Source organism: Camelus bactrianus, chromosome 7, assembly GCF_048773025.1.
Source record: "Camelus bactrianus isolate YW-2024 breed Bactrian camel chromosome 7, ASM4877302v1, whole genome shotgun sequence".
Classification (NCBI taxonomy): domain Eukaryota; kingdom Metazoa; phylum Chordata; class Mammalia; order Artiodactyla; family Camelidae; genus Camelus; species Camelus bactrianus.
Window position 1 is genome coordinate 19,338,357 of NC_133545.1, and position 19,617 is coordinate 19,357,973.

General features: G+C 40.6%; 1 protein-coding gene across 3 annotated transcripts in view; it reads right to left on the reverse strand.

The window, feature by feature from the left end:
* The window catches only part of MKLN1 (muskelin 1), a 312,347-nt gene extending 293,237 nt beyond the window's left edge, over positions 1-19,110 (reverse strand). For all 3 annotated transcript variants that reach the window (XR_012508085.1, XR_012508086.1, XM_074367050.1), the window contains exon 1: positions 18,972-19,110. The gene's annotated coding sequence lies outside the window, so the exon portion shown is untranslated. The remainder of the gene's footprint in view (positions 1-18,971) is intronic.
* Positions 19,111-19,617: the final 507 nt, after the last annotated feature.

A 19,617-nucleotide genomic window follows, 5' to 3' on the forward strand; every position in this document is an offset into this window, starting at 1 on the left:
GCCCTAGAGTGTCAGGGAAGTGAAAAAACAAAGGAGAGGACCCGGAGGAAACCCAAAGCTTAGAAGATGGGCAGAGAAACGATCCCTGGAAAAAAGAGAGAGGGAGAAGGTGAAGGCAGATGGCCAGAAGGAAAACAAGAAGTGTGAGGTATTGCAGAGGACACGGGAAAAGTACATTTCAACAAGGAGGTTAATGCTGTCATGAGATCAAGTAAGAAAAGAGTGAGAAGCACCATGGAGGGAGCACCAAGGAGGTGTTTGGCCAGTTCAGTGAGCGCAGCATCAGTGGAGGTAGAAGATAGGTCACAGCAAGTTGAGGAATAAATGGAACCAGTGAATGGAGACAACTGTTTCAAACAATTCGCCTTAAAAGTGGAAGATATAATCCCTAGATTTTCTTCCCAAAGGTAGGGAAATGGGCCACCGTGAAGACTCCCTCGCCACCTTGACATTAGCTCAGTTGACCACATGGTGATGGTCTGGGTAGGCATGGCCTGTGTGTGGGGGGCTGTGGTCTCTTAACCGGTGATGGGTGTAGCTAAAACTGTACAGTGAACTAAATCTGCCTTTCCTGCTCTCCTCCTAACTCTTCTCCCACACCTGACCCTTCCCTAAGCCTCTAAAGTACTTCCTGGGCCCAAGGCCACTGCGGTGCGTGAATGTACACCTGAACCCTCTGCACAGACCACCCATGAAATGACCTTCATAGGTAAAAACCTGATCAGACACAACCATCACACTCACCTATTGCCACAGCTCATGTACTGGGACCAGTCAGAGGGAGGGAGAGGAGTGTGGTCAACTTGGAGCCTGGAGCAGATTGCTGGCCCCACAGCTGGCCAGGCAGCTCTCTATGCAGGGGCCAGTCTCTGACCACAAAATCCAGAAGCCAAAATAAATGAGTCTGGTGGAAAACAGATGACCACAATGCAAGCAACACTGAAGATTGGTCCTAGGGAGTGAAGGTGCGTCAGGACATAACGGATGCGCACTGTAAGCGGTTTGGATGAGAGCGGAGGAGCAGGGAGCAGTCCAAGAACAGGCACCAAGGACTAGAAGTGGGCTGAAGCTGTCATACACACAGAGGCCAGGCACAGCCATGCTGGGCAGGCGGCTCTCTCACCACCCAATCTGTTATCCGGCGTCCTTCCACTGCGCTCATGTTTGCACACACTCATGACACGAAGTGAAGTTTCTGACATTCACAACAATTCTCAAAATCTTACTTCCTCAACCTTTCTTACAGTAACCTGTATTCCAAGAGGAAGCTAGGAACGCTCTGGCTTGGATGGTGCTAACGTGGGGTACAGAGGCCATGGCGGGAACTAACCTGAAAAGCTTGCAGGGATAGCGATCCCGAGCCTTGGGACCAGGAGCTGAAGTCAAGGTTTGATATAGTTCATTTAGGCCCTAAATCAATAGCAAAACTGACTGCATGGCTTGGGTAAATGAAACGTTATTTCTAAATTGCAATCATTCCAGGATATCTGTGTTCTCTAAAATCCTTCCAGGATATCTGTGTTCTCTAAAATGCACACGATGACTGAGCTGAAAGGCTTAACTGTCTTCAGTTTGTGATTACAGCACAGAGAGGAGAGAAAGAACAGTGGTAAACATCTCAGATGAAGACAGTATTTTTATCTGGTGCACAGGCTAGCTAAGCTGCACAAAGTGAGTTTTCAGCCGAAGATTTTTTTTTTTTTGCACTTTACTCCACTCAATAATCATTTACTCACTGGATATTGCTTAAGGGGCAGAGTTTTCATCTAATTCTCATTTAAAGAGATTGAAAAGGAAAAACTAACTAATAATACCTCATTTGTGTATAGTGCTTGTCTCTCAAAGAAGACATTGTAACCTGTTTTATACTGTCTAATTTGCAGCAACAACACTTTTATAATGTAAATACTACTAAGGGCTATTATCATCTTACAAATTATGCATGAAAGAAACCGAGGCATGCGGGAGAGAAATGACTAGTTCAATGTCACTTCCATTTTAGAGGTGTAGTAGCTGGTTTCGTTTTCTTTTTTTAAACAATGAAGCCATGCTTTAGATAAGCCTATTTATTAAGATGTACTTTGCCCTTAAATTTTAAGATGAAAAATACCTTGCTTAAAGGAAATCACAAAGACCAAAATGTTCACTCTGTTCTACAGATCGAATTTCTCTCCCAAATGTAGATGAAAACCAATCAGTTCCTGACAGCCACCTCTGATTTTAATCAGCACAGTTCTCACCATCTTATGCCACACATATTACGAGTTGTTTGTGATATGCATTATGCTGCAGCCATCTTGTCATCTCAACTGGATTTGGGAAGTACTATTACATGTGCTAATGCTGCATGTATGTAAAGTCACTGACACTTATATGTTTGTACTAGCTTCCATTCGGGGGTGGGTAACATTTTTCTGATCTTTTCATGTATTCATTTACTCACTCATTCATTTATTCACACTCTCAAGCATTCATCCATCGATCCAGCAAACACTGATTGAGTGCCCAAAATGTGCAAACACTACTCTGGATGTAAAAGATGAAAATAGGAAGAAGACAAAATCACTGATGTCAGGAAACTCCTAGCCCAATGAGGGAGCCAGAAGAGCAAACAACTGTAGTTCAGTGTGGTGGGTGTGGAGACGGAGGGCACATGGAAACAGTCTGGGGAGCACAGCGAGGGGACTGATCTCTATCTGAGAGAGTGAGGAAGGCCTCTTAGATCTGAGCACGCCAAGAAGAAGGGGATTTGGGTGTTGCAGGTAGAGGGTGCAGCATGAGCAAAAGCACATATAAGAGCACCTGATGCATCTGGCGAACTCCAGGGAACATGCTGTAACAGGAGGTTCTTCAATATTCCACAACTGGTTCTATTTCATAATTTGGCCCACCAATTAAAGAACCTCCCACTTTCTTGACAACAGAGGGGTGCTCATTACTTTACGCCTAGCTGATTTTGAGGCCCATAACATTCTCAGGGAGTCTGAGTATGCTGGGAAAAAGCTAGATGCCGATAATTTTGACACCCCATTACATTTTTGATCAGGACCCACTTCAGAAGCAAACTTCATGTCAGAAATCTTTGGTTATTAGAATCTTTATTACTCGTGATTTCATGACTGGTATACCTGCAGTCCCTGGCAATGAGATCCTTATAGAGGTTGTATTAAAGATGGTCACTGAGATTAAGAAGATTCCTGGTATTTCTCCAATTATGTATGATTTAACATCAAAAGCCCCCAGGAACTACTGAGTAGGAGTAATAAACTTCTTATTATACTAAAAAAATTTTTTTCATAATCCAGGTCCTGGATGTCACCATAAATAATTTTATAAAGGGAAATATGTGGTCCTTCGGTTGTCTTCAGTTATAGAAGTAAAAACACATTCTACCAAAGTACTTTTTGAAACTCTGACTATTTGAGGAATGTCACATAGGTTACAGCACAAAATCAAAGCTTTGGGTTGCTCTACTCAAAGTTTGTATTCTTTATATTTCATCTCCAGGGGGTGGCAGGTAAGAACAGCCTATCTACTCATCGAATATATGTAGTTGATTACTTAGTCCACCTCCAATATGGTCTTAGTATAAAATTTCTATATGGAAATACTTTCAAATACAGCATTTTCAAATGTACTACATGGGTTGGGTCAGATTTTTCCTGTTTACCTCTTCCCCACCATTCAGATTTAGTGCTGCCCAGCCTCCAAAAGCATGACAGCCAGCCTTATAGGCTTCTTACCAGCACCCCCACACACTGGCAAGATGTTTTTGGAAATAGTCTCTGAAAATCCTACACTCAAGTCCCTGCAGGGACAGATCTTCCCTGAAGCCTCTGAGAAATCCTGTGTGAAGGCCGTCATGAACCAGGTCAGCAATAGATAAAATGCAACCGCTACAGAGAACTCACATAGAACTTTCTCTAGACTAACCTTACTGCCTTGGTAATTCTACTCTCAACTCCCTCATTGCTTCAGAAAAGCTTTGCACCACCAAATCAAATCCTTGTTTCTATTTGGAGATTTTTAGGAGACTCTAAGGGTTCAAAATAACTAATCTATTACGGTTCCTGACCAACTATGGAGTCCTCTCTAAGACATCATTTCTTCATTCATCTACTACTTCACCCATTCAATGAACATCATTGAATGAGCTTCCTCATTTCTGTCTCCGATTCTTTCACTGAAAACACATCTGTGAAGACTGAGGTGACCTCTGTGTTGTCAAATCCAATGGTTAGCTGTCTACCCTCATCCTATTGACCTCTCAACAGTTTTTTGTCACTGGTGATCACTCTCTTTTGCTTTAAACATTTTCTTCACTTTGCTTCCATTACACCACACTGGCTTTCCTTCTACCTCCTTGTTTGTTCCCTCTTTTGCTGAGTCCTTCCTGATTTCTGAATGCTGGGAGCCCCCTTGGGCTTGGTCTACAATTGCTCATCCAGTCCATTGCTTTAAATACCATATCTCTTGCCCTAATGTCTGACTTAGAAGCTGAAGAGGGTTTCTTTTCCTAGAGGCACTGAAGGAGGAAATAAATTGACTGAGGAGAGAGGATCCTTAGGGGAATAGGATGGGAAGAGGCACCAAAGTGTGAAAGGCAAACTGTGTTCAGAGAAAAGAGGGAAGTCTGGTGTGGGCTGAAAATAACTAGTAAGGTAGGTTGTAGCCATGCCAAGAAGAACCTTGATTTATAGCTAAGGAGCCTGAGCTTTACACTGAAGATGGTAAGTAATTATCAGAGGTATCAGAGGTTCCTAAATAGGGAAGAGATGTGATCATTCATATTGAAAATATAAGTAAACTTTAGTAGCATGATGATGGCTGAACTAGAGTAAGGGGGAAACTGGAGCCAGGAGAGCCAATTAGAAAGTCACTGTAATAGTCTAAGGAAGGGATTATGGTCTGAATCACCATAGCAGCAGTGGGATGAAAAGTAGTGACAAATCCAAGGGAGATTTAGAAGTAGCATTGAGGACATAGCTATTGATTAGATAGGCATTTGGGAGTAGGGGAGAAAGGCCAAGGTTGAAGTGTAATTACGTTAAGCTAAACAGGAGAAGGAGAGCAAGAGTGGGGAGAGGGAATGATGAGGAGCATATTAAGTTTGCAGTGATTGTTGGGTATCCAATGGCAAATGAAAGACACGTCTGCAGATCAGGAGAGAAGTCTGAACTGAATATATAGGCTCAGAAGTCAGTGCCCAGGAGTAGCTAAGTCCTTAGAATGGATGGGACATCCTGAGGAGTGCAAACAGTGAGAAGAGTGCCAAGAACAAGAACCTGAAAAAAAAAAAAAAAAAAAAGAGAAAGCATGCAGGCAGCTGTCAGAGGAAGAGGAGCCAGTGAAGGAGACTAGGAAGGAGCAGGAAGATAGCATGAGAACGGGATAGAGGTCTGCAAGTAAAGGGAGAACAGACCTTCCAAGAGGAAATGATCAACAGTTCTCCCTAGGGTAGGATGAATGCTAAGATTAAGTTTGCTAATTTGATTTGATGAGCACAGCTTCTAGAGTGTTAGAAGTCAGAATGGAATGGATTGAGTGAAGACTCCCCTTGGAAGTTTGGCTGTGGGGGAAGAAGGTAATGGAAGGAAGAAAATGAAGTTGGGCAAGATGTAGAAATTTTTTTTTTTATGGGATAGAAGTTTTTAGTACAAGAGATGGCCAGCTAGTTTCTGCTTAAACATCTTTGTGAGCTCACTACCCAACAAAACAAACTCGTTGCATTTTTGACCAGCAGTTAGTCATACAATGAAGTTCAGCATATGTTTGTTGAGTGCCTGCTATGTCTAAAGCATTGGACTTGGTATTTCAGTGCCTAAAATGTTATGCAAGACATGGTCATGTTTATTGATGTGGATTTAAAATGTAGAAAACTCACAAAGAAGAAACTCAGTTTAAGTCCACTATTGAGATATTACCGCTATTAATCTTTTTCTGTGTAACTTTCCAGTCTTTTTTCTGAGCAAATATATTTAAAAAACAAATCACCAGCATTCTCTGATATCATGACATCTTCCATAATCTACTTTTTAGTGGATGCATATATTTTATCATAGAAATAGATTATAACTTGTAGGATACTTCTTTTTGGATACTTAGATTATCTCCAAGTGTTCAATATTATAAAGAAGACATGCTCTACTAAATATTCTTCTACATCAAAATTTGTGTTTCTGATTATTTTCTTAGCATAAAGTCTTAAAAATGAAATTACTATGTTAAAAGGTTTGCATATATTAAGTTATTTTTAATACACAATACCAAACTGTTCTCTAGAATGCTTGAACCAAATTACATGCCCAATATTCTATGAAGGTCCTATTTCCTGGAATCTTTATCAGTGCAAGTTATCATTTTAAAGTTCTTGACAATTTGTTAGGCACAAAGACGTCTGGTTTTACTTTATATTTCTTTGATTACTAATAAGACTAGACCTTCTTCATTGTAATTAACCAACTGAATTCTTTTTTTTCTTTTTGCGTTTCATGTCTTTACCCACACTTCTTTTGAGAAGTTGTATTTTTCTTACAAGTTTGTAAGAGCTCTTTATATATTAATGACACTACCAGTTATCATAGTATCTTTATATATCTATATGTATCTGTATAGCTGCAAAAATTCTAGAATCTCATTTATCTTTTAATTTTGTATGTGATACTGTTTTATCTACATAAACTACAAAGTTTTAAGTATTCAAATCTATAGTTTTTTTTAATAAACCATAAAACTTTACTTTCTTGCTCAGGTTTTTAATCTTCCTAAGGTCAAGAATACTTCTATCACTTTCATCTTTTCAACACATATCACTGGTCACTTTTCACATTTATCTCTTTAATCCATCTGATACTTTTCTACTCCTTCTTATTCATGTTTGTTCTATCCTTTTGAATCAGAGAGGATGCTTTGGTTTCAAGAAAAAGAATATTTAACTCAAATTGGCTTAAAAAAATATTGAATTTATTGGCTCCCATAAGTAGAAAAGTTCAAAGGCTTCAGGCCATGTTTGACCAGGTGGCTCACACAATGTGGAGAAGGCCTAATGTGGAGAGGACTTGATGGTTCCCTCTTCATTTCTTTGCTTTAGTCCCTGGTGATAGCTCCGTTCTCAGTAGAATCTCCCATTATGGTCCCAAGATGGTGTCCAAGAACTCCCAGGTTACATGCTTCTGCATTCACTTCCAGAGGAAGTGTCTTTGTCTTAGTATTCCCACAAAAGTCCTGACATTCTCACTCTTTGATTGGACTGATTTAGGTCACATGCTAATACATGCAGTCACTGGGGCCAAGGGAATGAAATTCACTGACTGACTTAGTCTGGACCACATATCCCACCAGCTGGAGATAAGAGTTGGAGTCAGCTTTCCCAAAACTACATGGATGTTGTAAAGAATGGAGCAGCTGGGAAAGGAGGATGCATGTGAGAAGACAACTAAGGTAAGGACTACATCTTTAAGTATCCAGATCATTGCTTTTTATTATTGATAAATCCTCTGCCATTTGAAAACATTTGTTCTACCACCATTCATGTGGTAGAAAGTAGTTAAAATTGTGAAAAGACGTAGTCCCTTCTTTAGGCACTAAACCTTTTACATTCAAGCTGCATAAGGACCACATGAGCACATCACTGTTTCTAAAAGTCTCATCATGCACGGTTGGAACAGTTTCCCCCATGACCAATTCATCTATAGGTTCTCTGAATTTCTTCTTTAAAACAGGTTCCATAGACCCAATAGAAATAGACCATAGCTCCAACTCTTCCCTTAATTCATTCTGGTAAAGTCTCTGTCTCCTGGATACTTTGTTTTCTGGTTACTTATTTGGACTATTTGTTTTCTTTCTTTTTTTTGTTTTTAACTAAAGATCTTACTTATACCAGTTTGCAATGTCTTTTCCTGGTTTGCAACCTGAGACCTATATCTTGACCTAGATGTCCCCTTAGAGGAGCCCTCCACAGGGTTAACTAGAGCTAACTAAGTTGGACCTTGGAGCACCTTGGTCACAGTGGTGATCCAGAAGAGACAGGACACAATAGTACCCACATGCTGTGTACCAGGCACAGTTCAAAAAGTCCCACCCAGGGCAAGCCATTATCTATCTGACCCTATGAATGGGATTAGTGCCCTTAGAAAAGATAGGAAAGATGATTTTCTCTCTCTGTGGATACAGCAAGAAGGTGGTCATCTGCACAAGATATCAAATCTGCTGGCACCTTGATCTTGGACTTACTAGCTTCCAGAAGTGAGAATTAAACATTTTTTAAGTCATCCAGTCTAGGGTATTAGTTATAGCAGCTCCAACTGACAAAGACATCATCCTTCCCCATTCTGTGACATTCCTGTACAGTGATTTGGATTCTGTGAGCGAGCAACTGTCTCATTTTACCCCTTCCTAGAGGTTTTGACCACAGTTTTCCTCTCTTGTCTCTGACCTGTCTCTAATGTTTGCTACTCTTCTGTCTTCAGTAGTGCTCATCCACTCACGACTGCTCCCTCTATAGGGCGACACACTTCTGGTTGTGGCCTCCAACTGCTTTCTGATTCTTTCCTACCTTTGGTCATCACCAGTAGCACTGCCACTTTCAGAACACAAAATGGACCCGATTGATAATGGCACAGCTAAGTGAATAAAATTCCACATTTTCTCTCTCCTGAGACCAATTTATAGTATGATACACCATCACTTAATTACTGTTTTTAGAGTCCTTCCCCCAAAACACTGCCATGTTAAATATATCTATTGAAGATACAGTCTGATTTTAGAATTATTAAAAATGTATGGGGAAAACCTTATACCTGAGCATCTAGGAAATGCTATAGTTGAATGATTCTGGTTTTTAGCTAACTGTTAACATTAGACATTCGGCCCCATTCAGTAGCACTACCCCTTCTTGTTATTCTTACTCTACACATAAGCAAAAAACATACAAAAAATGTTGTCTTCGATCCTTTTCCCAGAGCCTAGTTGTCTCTGGATGGTAAGCCCTCTGGCACTACTTTCACAGCTCTGAGTCCTTCCTTAGAGTGAGGCTTTGTTATAGTCCTCTCCTCTTAGCTTTTTCTGAACATGTCCTTTAAAAATATGAGCTTATCAGAACACTTCCTGAGCGTTGATCTTTTTCAGATGCCCCCTTTTCTTCACTGAAATCACTGGCTTTACGAAAATTTAAATTTCAAGTCCTTTTATTCCTTGGGAGCTTTCTTCCCTAGTTCCTGGTCAGATAGAGCCTCATGTCCATATTTTCTCTTAACCTTCTCAAGTCTTCTTTGTATCTGGTTAGGAAATGCAGAATTGCCTTCTCTGGGTACTACAAATTCAAGGATACTGTGGTCACTTACTTTAAGTTGTCTGTCACTTCCACTTCACTGACACATTCTTCTTAGCTGGTTAGAATTAAGCATAGAATAGTACCTCTTCAATAAGCAATTAGTTTGAATTTAAGTCATGCCAACTTTATTTGATGCTCACTTTTCAGTGGAATGAGCTTGTCAGTAGATGTTGAAGTACTCCATTCCCCCTATATTGTGCCCCTGTGCCATTAATTTTGTCATTTGTATTGGGAAAGCATTATTGATGTTGCCATAACAGGAGTACAAGGCCTGTTAGAACTAGCTGACAACACCAGTGGAGAAAGATCATGAGCCCAGACTGGAGTGGGGAGCCCTCCCCAGGGCATGGGCTTTGAATACAGAAGCTGGCTTGCATTAGGGCAGCTGGGCTGTGCAAGACCTGATATCTCTCACCAAGGTGAGGTTCAAGAAGTTATTAATACCAAAACGTCCAGCATTGGAGGGAAAGGTACAGGTGTACCATAGTTTAAGGAGATTACAGCAGGGGTGTGGACAAGGGAACAGAGCCCTCTAGGCAAGATGACTGGTCACTGATAAGCTAAACAAGACATCAGAATCATGGTCTAGAAGGAAAGGGTTTAGGAGAATAGCCCAAATCTATAGGGAGCCTAGATGCAAGGCAGAATGGTTGGAACTGAAGGTGTGGAGGTCAAGGTGGAAGGCCCAGAATTGGACAGACGCAGAGCAGGAGGCATAATGGGAGGGATCTACTGGTGTCCAAAGCTCACAGCTGACCTGACTGGAAGGAAGCAGGATGCTGGGGCTGACACTGATGACACACTTTCCCCCCAGTCAGAACTGGCATGTAAACTTTGGGGAGGGTGGAGAGCCAGACGGTCCAGCAGCTGGTCCCTAGGGAAGGCAAAGGCAGGACAACCAGCCAGCTGCCTTACTATAAGCTCCTGTGACAATGTCACTACTGCTTTTATTTTCACCCAAGTCTTCTCTACCAGGCATCAACCTCCAGGTTTGTGGGTTTTCATTTGTATTCATCAGTTCATGACTCACAGGGTTACTCTGCGTTGCGTTTAATTGTGTGCTTCTTTTTGAACAAATTATATACCTTCATATTGGTATAATACAACAGCTACTGTTTACTGACTGCTTGCCATGTGCAGGAACTCTGCGAACTGACTTACATATACTACATCTTGTTTAATTACCACAGCACCTCCGCAGGAGGTGGGAATTATTATGCCCATTTTAAAAAGAGGAAACTGAAGCTCGTATGGTTTATTTAATCAGCATAAAGTTACATACCTGAGACACAAAAGAGCTTGGATTTAAACTTAGTTTTGTCTAACTACCTATCTGTTGCTTAAATGACTCCATTTATACTGTAATATATCCAAACAATTCTAACACCTAGCAGCCATTATATATTTCATCTATCTTATCTATTTATTTTTCTATTCTCTTCTATCTCTAAATGCCTAACAGTACTGCACTATGTAAAAGTGATCATTAATAAATACTTACTAAATGAATTACTGCAGTTTTAAAATGTGATTAGAATTACGATGTCCTCTCTGGATTTGGATATTTATATAGTCCCTTAGCAAGAATTCTCCGGTTTGCTCTATAGAAACACCACATTCCTGCACATTCATTCATATTATGGACGAGAAAGGGCCAAATGTTAAATGAATACTGAACGAGGAGACATACTTTATTCCTAAATAAGTCAGATGTAAGCAAATGTATATTCAAATAAATTTGAGAACTTAAAATAAAGGATATTTATGAAACAGATTATTTTCTTTAGGAGTCCAAATCTGAAAAGCTTTCTCACGACATGATCTTCTTGTTTGTGTAAATCAGAGGTTGCCAAACTAGTGCCCATGGGCCAAATCCCTGTTTTTGCATGGTATGGGAGCTAAAAATGGCTTTCACATTGTTAAGTAGCTGAAAAAGATCAAAAGAAGAATGATATTTCATGACATGTGAAAATTATATGAAATTCAAATCTCATTTTCCAGAAATAAAGTTTAACTGGAAATACAGCCAAAGTCATTCATTTACGTATTGTCTGTGGCTGCTTTTGTACTACAATGGCTGAGCTAGTAGTTGGGACAGAGACCGTATGGCCCACAAAGCCTAAAATATTTCCCTTTACAGAAAAATTTGCTAGCCTCTGGTCTCACTAAATAATACAGGATGTCATAACATTTTAAATATTGTTTAACTGACATCTGTTATTTTGGTTTCTAACTCAAGGACACTGGACCAAGGGTCACAATGTCTCTTTTGGCATGTAGAAGGTTTCCATGGTCTCAGGACAAAGTCAAACCCTTTTCTCCCTTGGCATCCTCTACATTCTCTCCTCATAGCAGCAGCACCTTTCTGCAGAAACAAGAACAGACTGAGAGGCTGGTGGTTTCTCTAAGAGGTTTCTCTAATATCTCTTCCTGCCAAAAGTCATCTTTCTCTTTGATGGGGAAGCTGGGGCTGGGCATCCTTATGAGTGGTTACAGTGTATGACAGAACTGTAGTGGCACCGAAATGGGATCTCCAGACTCCATCAACTGATTCAAGGTGGTATGATGGGGTCACATAGGCGAGGAAAAGCAAATTGTTCTTTTTGTCATCACCCAGGACCTAAATAAAGACAAAAATGACTCAGAATGACGAGACACAGGTGAATATTACTTATCAAAATGTCTTCAGGAGGCAACGTGGCACTGTGAGAGCTCAATCAATGTGCTAGCTCAAGAGTAAGACCCAGGGAGTGGAACCTCCTTACTTCTCCTGAGATCAAGTTTGGTTTGAGGTCAAGTTCAAGGGAATATGCCTTATCTATATATTTTTTTGAAACACAAAAAATACATTCTATTGTCTTTCTGTATCTCCTCCTCTCTCTCTCTTCTGTATCTTTGACTGTCTCCAATTTAACAAAAATGTACTGATCATTGGTTATATGTGTGAAACACAATGCAAAGCCCTGTATACAAAAATAAGTCAAATAATCTCAACTCTCAAGGAGCTTAGAGTTTATGAGAGGAACAAGTTATAAGGATCTTCCTGGACCTTTTGGTAGCATTTAACATGAGTTGATCCTCCTTAATATCACATTCCGACCCATATCACATTCCTCTCTTGGTTTCTTTGGCCCCATAGTCTCCTGGTTTTATTATTCTGGTTTCTGATTCTTGGTCTCCATTGCCAGCTCTTTCTTTTCTATCCAGTCTCTAAAGGATCAGACTTTAGTCATGGGCCTGCTTGTCTTTTGATTATATCTGCCCTCCTTAGGCAATCTTCTCCCAAATTTATAAATCCTGTTCTTGCAACTCTTCTGGGCTTCCAACCCATATCACAAACCTGCAGTAGACATCTCCACTTAGACAGAACTTTGGATCTTCCCCTGAAATTTTGATACTGTCCAAGGATTCTCCATCTCAGTAACTGACACCTCTGTTAATTCACTGGATCCTGGAAGAAATCTTAAGTCAATTATGACACTATCTCCCTCTCCAAAACTTAACATTTCCATTTAATTGTCAAGTCCTTTAAAATAACTCAATTCTGATTATTTCTCTTCCTAAGCTTGCCACCACCCTAGACCAGGAAACCATCATCTCTTACATGAACCACTGAAATACCTTCCCAGCTGGTCTCTCCACATCTGCCCTTGCCCTGCTCTATTTTATCTTTTCACAGTTAGCGTTTTTCAGGCAAAAAAAAAAAAGTCTTTAAAAAGAAACACAATGCAAGCAAAATACACATGTTGTTCCTCTTCTTAATTTTTCTTTACTTAGTAACTTATCATGAAGATCTTTTCACATCAGTACACCTAGAACTGCCTCACAATGTTTAACAGCTGTCTACCATTCACTTGTATAACTATACCATAATTTATTTAACCATTTCTCTATTGATGGACATGTAGGCTGTTTTTGGTCTTTATCTACCATAAATAATGCTTCAGTGAAGATACTAGAAGAGTCATTCTTCAATACGTGTGAGTATATCTATTGGCTAAATGTAGAAACGTGGAGTTGCTAAATCAAAGGCTTTGTACTTTTAGAAATCTGAAAAATACTGCCAGGCTGCTCTCCTTAGAGGTTGTACCAATTTTCATCCTATTGACAATGTGAAAAAGTGCCCGCTCCCCAGCCTGGACAACCAAGTATGCTATTAAACTTATTGATTTGTGAACCTGATATGTAAAAAATACATCTCATTGCAGTTATAATTTGCATATCTCTTACTATGAGAAGGGTCAGCATTGTTACATATTTGAAGGATCCATTTCTATTTTCTTGACTGTGATCTATTTGTCATACCCTTTGCCCATTCTCCCAGAGTTCAGATGTTTTTCTTATTGATTTGTAGGAGTGCTTTGATTTTTTTCTTAAATAATCTAATTTCCAGATTCTTTAGAATCCTAGTATTTTTTAAAAGTCACAGTTTGGTCAATTTTTCCCTAATAATAAGTAATCCTCAAATGTTAACTCCTTGATAGGCGAGCCCACATGAAAAGCTCAATGTAGAGGTTATGAATTGATTTGCAGAAGTCCTGACTTCCTAAAAACAGGTTGACAAGACTGCCTTATACCTACACCTATACTATTTCACTTACTTTTCCTAACAGCCCTATGAGGCATGTATTATTATTATTAACCATAAAGTAAATCTCAGAGAACGTGAATGCCCAGGATCACATAGCTAATGACTCTTCCACTTCTGGAGGCTTAAAAGATTAATAATCCATCATCACTGGCCATTCCTCAACCACACCAGGCTTTGACCCTTGATGTCTCTAATTTTTAATAATCAATTGACCTTCTTTTTTGCCTTCTACAAACACTCAATGAAAACATTTTTAAGTACTTACCATGTTCCAGGAATTCTCACGGGGTTTACACTTTAGAGGAGTTCTCAATTATAAGCAACGCAATCAAACAGTAATAAAGTTTTACTACGATGAAAAAAATACATAGGATGGTTGGGAAGGTGAACAAGGAAGCATACTTTTGGCAGGGAGGTAAGAGAGGTCCTCTTTGAGGAGGTGACATTTAAGCAGAGATCAGAATAATCAAAAGTGTATTCCAGGAAAAGGAAATATCTGGGATAAGTCCTTTAAAAACTAGAGCAAATCCAATGTGTCTGAGGAATAGAAAAGAGGTCAGTGTGACTGGAGTTGGAGGAGAGTGGTTGGAGATGAGATTAATGAGATGGTCTGGGATGCCATATAAGGCTTTGTCGGTCATCAAAGGAGTCTGGACTTTATTTCAAGTGCAATCAGGAGACATGGAAGGATTCTAAGGTAGAAGCAAAATGATCTGATTTATGTTTTATGATTTATGTGATTCTAGCTGGGCTGTGGAGAATGGAGGCAAGGGTAGAAACAGGAAAACCAATTAGAAGCTATCACAGGAGTCCAGGAGATGGTGTTTGTATTAGGGTGATGGCAGTGGAGATTGAAAGAGACAGATTTTGGAAATGTTGACTTAGAAACTCTTCATAGAGTGGACATGAGAACTGAGGAAAAGCTCGCATGTCTATGAGCTTTTTGACTTGCGCATCTGTTGGGTAGTAATGCCATTCAATTTGAAGAAGGCGGAAAGAATCTAGAATTTTGTATTACTATATTATTGCCTTCTTTCCTTATGCATCCTTAACTTCAAAGACCATGATTTTCTCTTCCCAATACTTTTATTTTTCCTTCCCTACTTGGCCTTTAGTCCTTCTTATCAAAAAAAAAAAAAAATTTCCTCTAGCTACCACCTCTATTCCTATCCACTCCTCAATCCACTACAATCTGATTACTATCCCCATTATCCTAATAAACTTGCCAAAACACTACATTGACCTCCTTGTTGCTAAAACCAAGGACTTTCAGTCTATTTTTCTTGATCTTTCTCTAGCATTTAATACTGTTGACAGTTTCTCCCTTGACTTCTCTGAAACTACTTGTTCCTGGTCCTCCTACCTTTCTGGACGTTCTTTCCTGTATCTTTGTTTCCTCACCTTTTAAACGTTGTCATTTTCATAGGGTTCCAGAGTAGGTCTTTTCTCTTCTTACTCTATTTTTTCTCTTGGGAATTTCATCTACTTCTGTGGACTGTCACTTATTCTGATGATTCCAGCATAGATCTCTCTCTTGAGTTCTAGACTGCCCCGTTCTTTTATATAGTAGATAGTTTCACTTTGATATCCCATGGACACTTCAAACTCAGTGTGTTTCAAATTAAACTAATCACCTTCCCTCCTGAATTTATATTTGCTCCTGAAGTCCCCATCTTGGTGAATGATACCACTATCTTCTCATTTACCTGAGCCATAAATCTCCACCTATTCCTTCATCCTGCAGATATAATGAATAATAAAATTCAGTTGGTTCTATGTCCTTAATATTTCTTGAATCCTTCTCCTCCCTCCATTTCCTTTCTTGTTGCCTTAGCTTAGATGTCCATCATTTCTTTCCTATAATGCTAAAACAACCTCCAAACTAGTCTCCCTGCTTACTCACACTAATAAATTCTCCAAACTGGAGTGATCTTCATGCAATGGATATTTGGTCACCTCACTATGCTCCTTAAAATTAATCACCGGTTCTTGACTGGCCTTAGGATAAGGTGAAACTTCTTAGAAAGACATACAAGACTTTTCATAATACAAGACCTGCTGATCTTTCTGGGTTCTGCCATGCATTCATACAAGACAGAATCTACAACTTGCTGGGACTGTCCTTCACCTTCAACTCTCTGGGGGCACCTTTTTACCTCTAGGACTTTACACACAGTACTTTCTTTGCCTGGACTACATTTCTCTTTAACTTGCCCACTTGTCTGGATTCCTTCTCTTTTTATTCAGAACTCCTCTCTGAATTCGTCTTCTATAATTAGGGACCATGATTATGCCCAGTAAAGGTTAAGTACCCTTCCAATGACTTCCCCTGTTGACAACACCTCACTGTTCTGTGATCAACTGTGTACTCCTATATCTTCATTAAACCATGAGGTCCTTCCGAGAAGACTGTCTTATTCATCTTTGTACTCCCAGTTGCTAGCACAGAACCTGACACATAGCAGGCACTCAATAATGAATAAATAAAGTGGAAGAGTTGGGTTTCAAAGTCAGATCTTTTCTCTTTGGCACAAATCTCACATAGCTTCATGCTACTTCTTAACATCTTGAATCTGAAAATTTCAAAAATCTGTACCTATATTTTTGCCTGTCACTAATTAAAATATACGCAAATAGATGATTAACTCTATGAGGATTCAGTTGATCATTTATTTCTTGAATAGCCCTTCCTCAACATTTCATCGATTTGCTCAGCAAAGTACTTCGGCTTAACTAAATCTAAAATGACTGAAAGATATTTCGACACACTTTTATATCCTTTCTACTTCTTATCCTGTTGCTTCTGCAACACCACCAAGCAAGCAGAGAGTGAATACATTGGGAGTCTGGTCGATTTTATTTGATTGTCTGGGAACTGACACTAAAAAGTGATGTAGCAACAGCAAATCATTTCCCATTATCATTTCCTCCCAGGTCTCTATGGATAGGTATTAAAGTTTCAGTGTCAAAATTTATCATTGCAAAATTCAGCTAAAATTAAAATTTTTATGTAGTGAGTTCAATATAATCACAGAATTTTGTAAATGGAAGGAATCTTACAGATTCTTCAGCCCAGCACTTTTGTTAAGCTTCCACGAGGAAACAGACATCCAAAGACATCCAGTCTATAGCATTTCCTAGCTTTTAGTCAGCTGATCTTTCCTTAATGCCTTATATACCCTATTAATTTCCATCTATGCAAATTATCTACATCAGAACCTATCTATTCACATAGAGCTTATCTTATCTTTATGATACTGATTTTGTGATATCTTTGTTATAAAGAGGAAAGAACTGAAAGAAAAAAAAAAAAAAGCAAGGCTGTCTTATCCAGGGACAAAGGAGAATTGGTAAAACAGACAATCAGTACAAAGAGGTAGGCTCCTATTTGTAGTGTAGCCTCGTAATCATATTATTTTCTCTGAGTGCCCAGTGCTCACCCAAGTTTACTTGTGCTCCTGAGGCCTGGATTCCATTTAATTCTATGCCTTATTTAGTCTAAATGATTTCCCCAGCTTCAGTGTGTATTTTTTGAGTGATATTTTAGAAATATCAGACTTAAATCATCTCTCAACTTGAGTTTGTTTTAGTTCTAATGCTGAGGAATGAAGATTCTGGGTAAAAGAAATAAAGATGATGGGTTTTTCTAGGCTTTACATTTAAAGAATGGGTTTCTCAAATGGCAACTGGCAGTCTATTCTGTTCCTCAAATGATGACGTTTTCCATGGGAATTAGAATTTAATTGGGATAATTTGTTTTCACGGAAAGCACAGATTTCTTTCCAAGAGGATCAGTTTGATAATGTTTTACCAGCTAGAGCTACGAGACCAAATATAAACCAGTTTGGAGAAACAGGAAGTGAACCTGGCTGGTCTAGTCTGCATGTCCCTGGCTGTGACGCACATACAGAAATCAAATTAGGAAAACAAGATATGTGGGTGTGAGGCAATCGATAATAATCCAGGATGCTACAACACAAGCAAGAACGCCTTTAACCAAATGCCATTCATTTTAATAACACCCTGAGAAGTTTGATTTCCACATAACATGCTAGTGATTAGAGAGCAGGATGAGCTTGAGTTCCCTAGCAACAGCATGTGCTTTTGAGACAGTCATTAGCCTTTCAGTTAATCCCGCCAACCCCTTACTGCTAATGTACGACAGACATTAAAAAAAAAATGTTGCAGAAAGTGCTTTGAAATTTCCAGGAGTGAAATGGAGAAGAAGAATAATTTTTTAAGAAATTATCCCGGGAATTGCACTCAGGTAAAAGAAGTAATGTTCCTATGTGCCCAGCCTGTCTCTATGTTCATGGCTCTCAGTTCTGTTTCTGAATTCCCTCTGGGTAAAGGGCAGCAGAGGTGAAATTGTTCAGGGTTTAAGGCAGTCCCCTTCATCCAACATAAAATACAGTCTCAAAGTGGGGTGAATGGTGGGGTGGGCAGTTTTGTGTAGAGTGGAGGCTGACAGAGGGTAGGGTGGGAGGGACCCTAAGGCATAATTTTCTTTCTCCTTTAAGAAGAATAAATTACCCTGGTTGAAAGAGCTTGGGGAAGGAGGGTGGTGAAGCTATTTTCCCTATTGATTGTTTAATTGCACCAGAGGCTGTTTGTCCGAGGCCACTGGCCAAGAGCATTATTTTCGTGGCTAAAGTGAGATCGGGCAGGTTTCCATCCCCTTCCCTAGTTTTAAACAAGACAACCCAGAAAGCGCACCTAGGCTCTAGGACTGTGGTGTATGTTGACTCTCGCTATTCAGCGGTATCCTTAAATCTCCAGGGCTGATGGTTCTCAAACCCTGAATCATTGCTTCTAGCTCCGTCCTGGGTTCAGGATGCACATCTCCTGTGTGTAGCCTGGGTCAACTGCGGGGCGTTATTCGAATGGTAATTATTGCCGCTGGTCATCCTTGTTATGGCCTGGGTCCCTTTCAGCTGGACACTGGGCTCCTTCAGTTTGGCCGAGGTGATTCCTAGTTCTCCCCGCCTCCCCACCTAAACCCCCTGCGCGCTCCCTTCCCAAGGCGACCACCTGCGCCGCCCCACTTACCATCTGCCCCGCGGGGAGGGCCCCCGGGGTAGCGGAGCCCTCCCTGCTCCCGGGCGGCTCTGGGGTAACTCGGTGTTTGCCTCCAGCCCTTCGCTACCGGAGAGATCAGGTTCCTCCCCTCCTCCCCCTCCAGCTCCGGCCGCCGCCGCCGCCGCCTCCTTCTTGCATGACACAGCAGAACCGCAGCTGCTGCAGCAAGTCCCAATCATCCGCCCAGGAAGCGCCGCAACCGGGGCTCGGGAGGGGCGGAGGGGGAACCAAGCAGGGGCCACTGTCGAGGGGGATTCTTGCCCCCACTTTGCACCACACACTCCTTTCCCAGCCCAGGGGCACCGGAACAAAATCAGGTTAAAGCCGACCAGGCCGAGCCCTGGAGGAATGCTGGGGTCTGGCGTCAGAAGGGATGGGACCAGAGACAAGGGTGTTGGAGGAGACCCCAGTTGAGGCAGGACACTGCAGGTAAAGAAGGGGAAGAAGAGGCCGAGAAGTCGAGGGCCAGACTGTGAAGGAGAATAAAGGAGGTCAAAGAGAGGTAAGGAGGTTGAGTTGCTGAGAAGGGAGACCGAGCTGGGAAGGGGAGGAGGGGAAGGTGGAGTGGGAGGGAGTATTTGGGGAGGCCTGAGCTAAGAATTGGGAGGCAAGGACA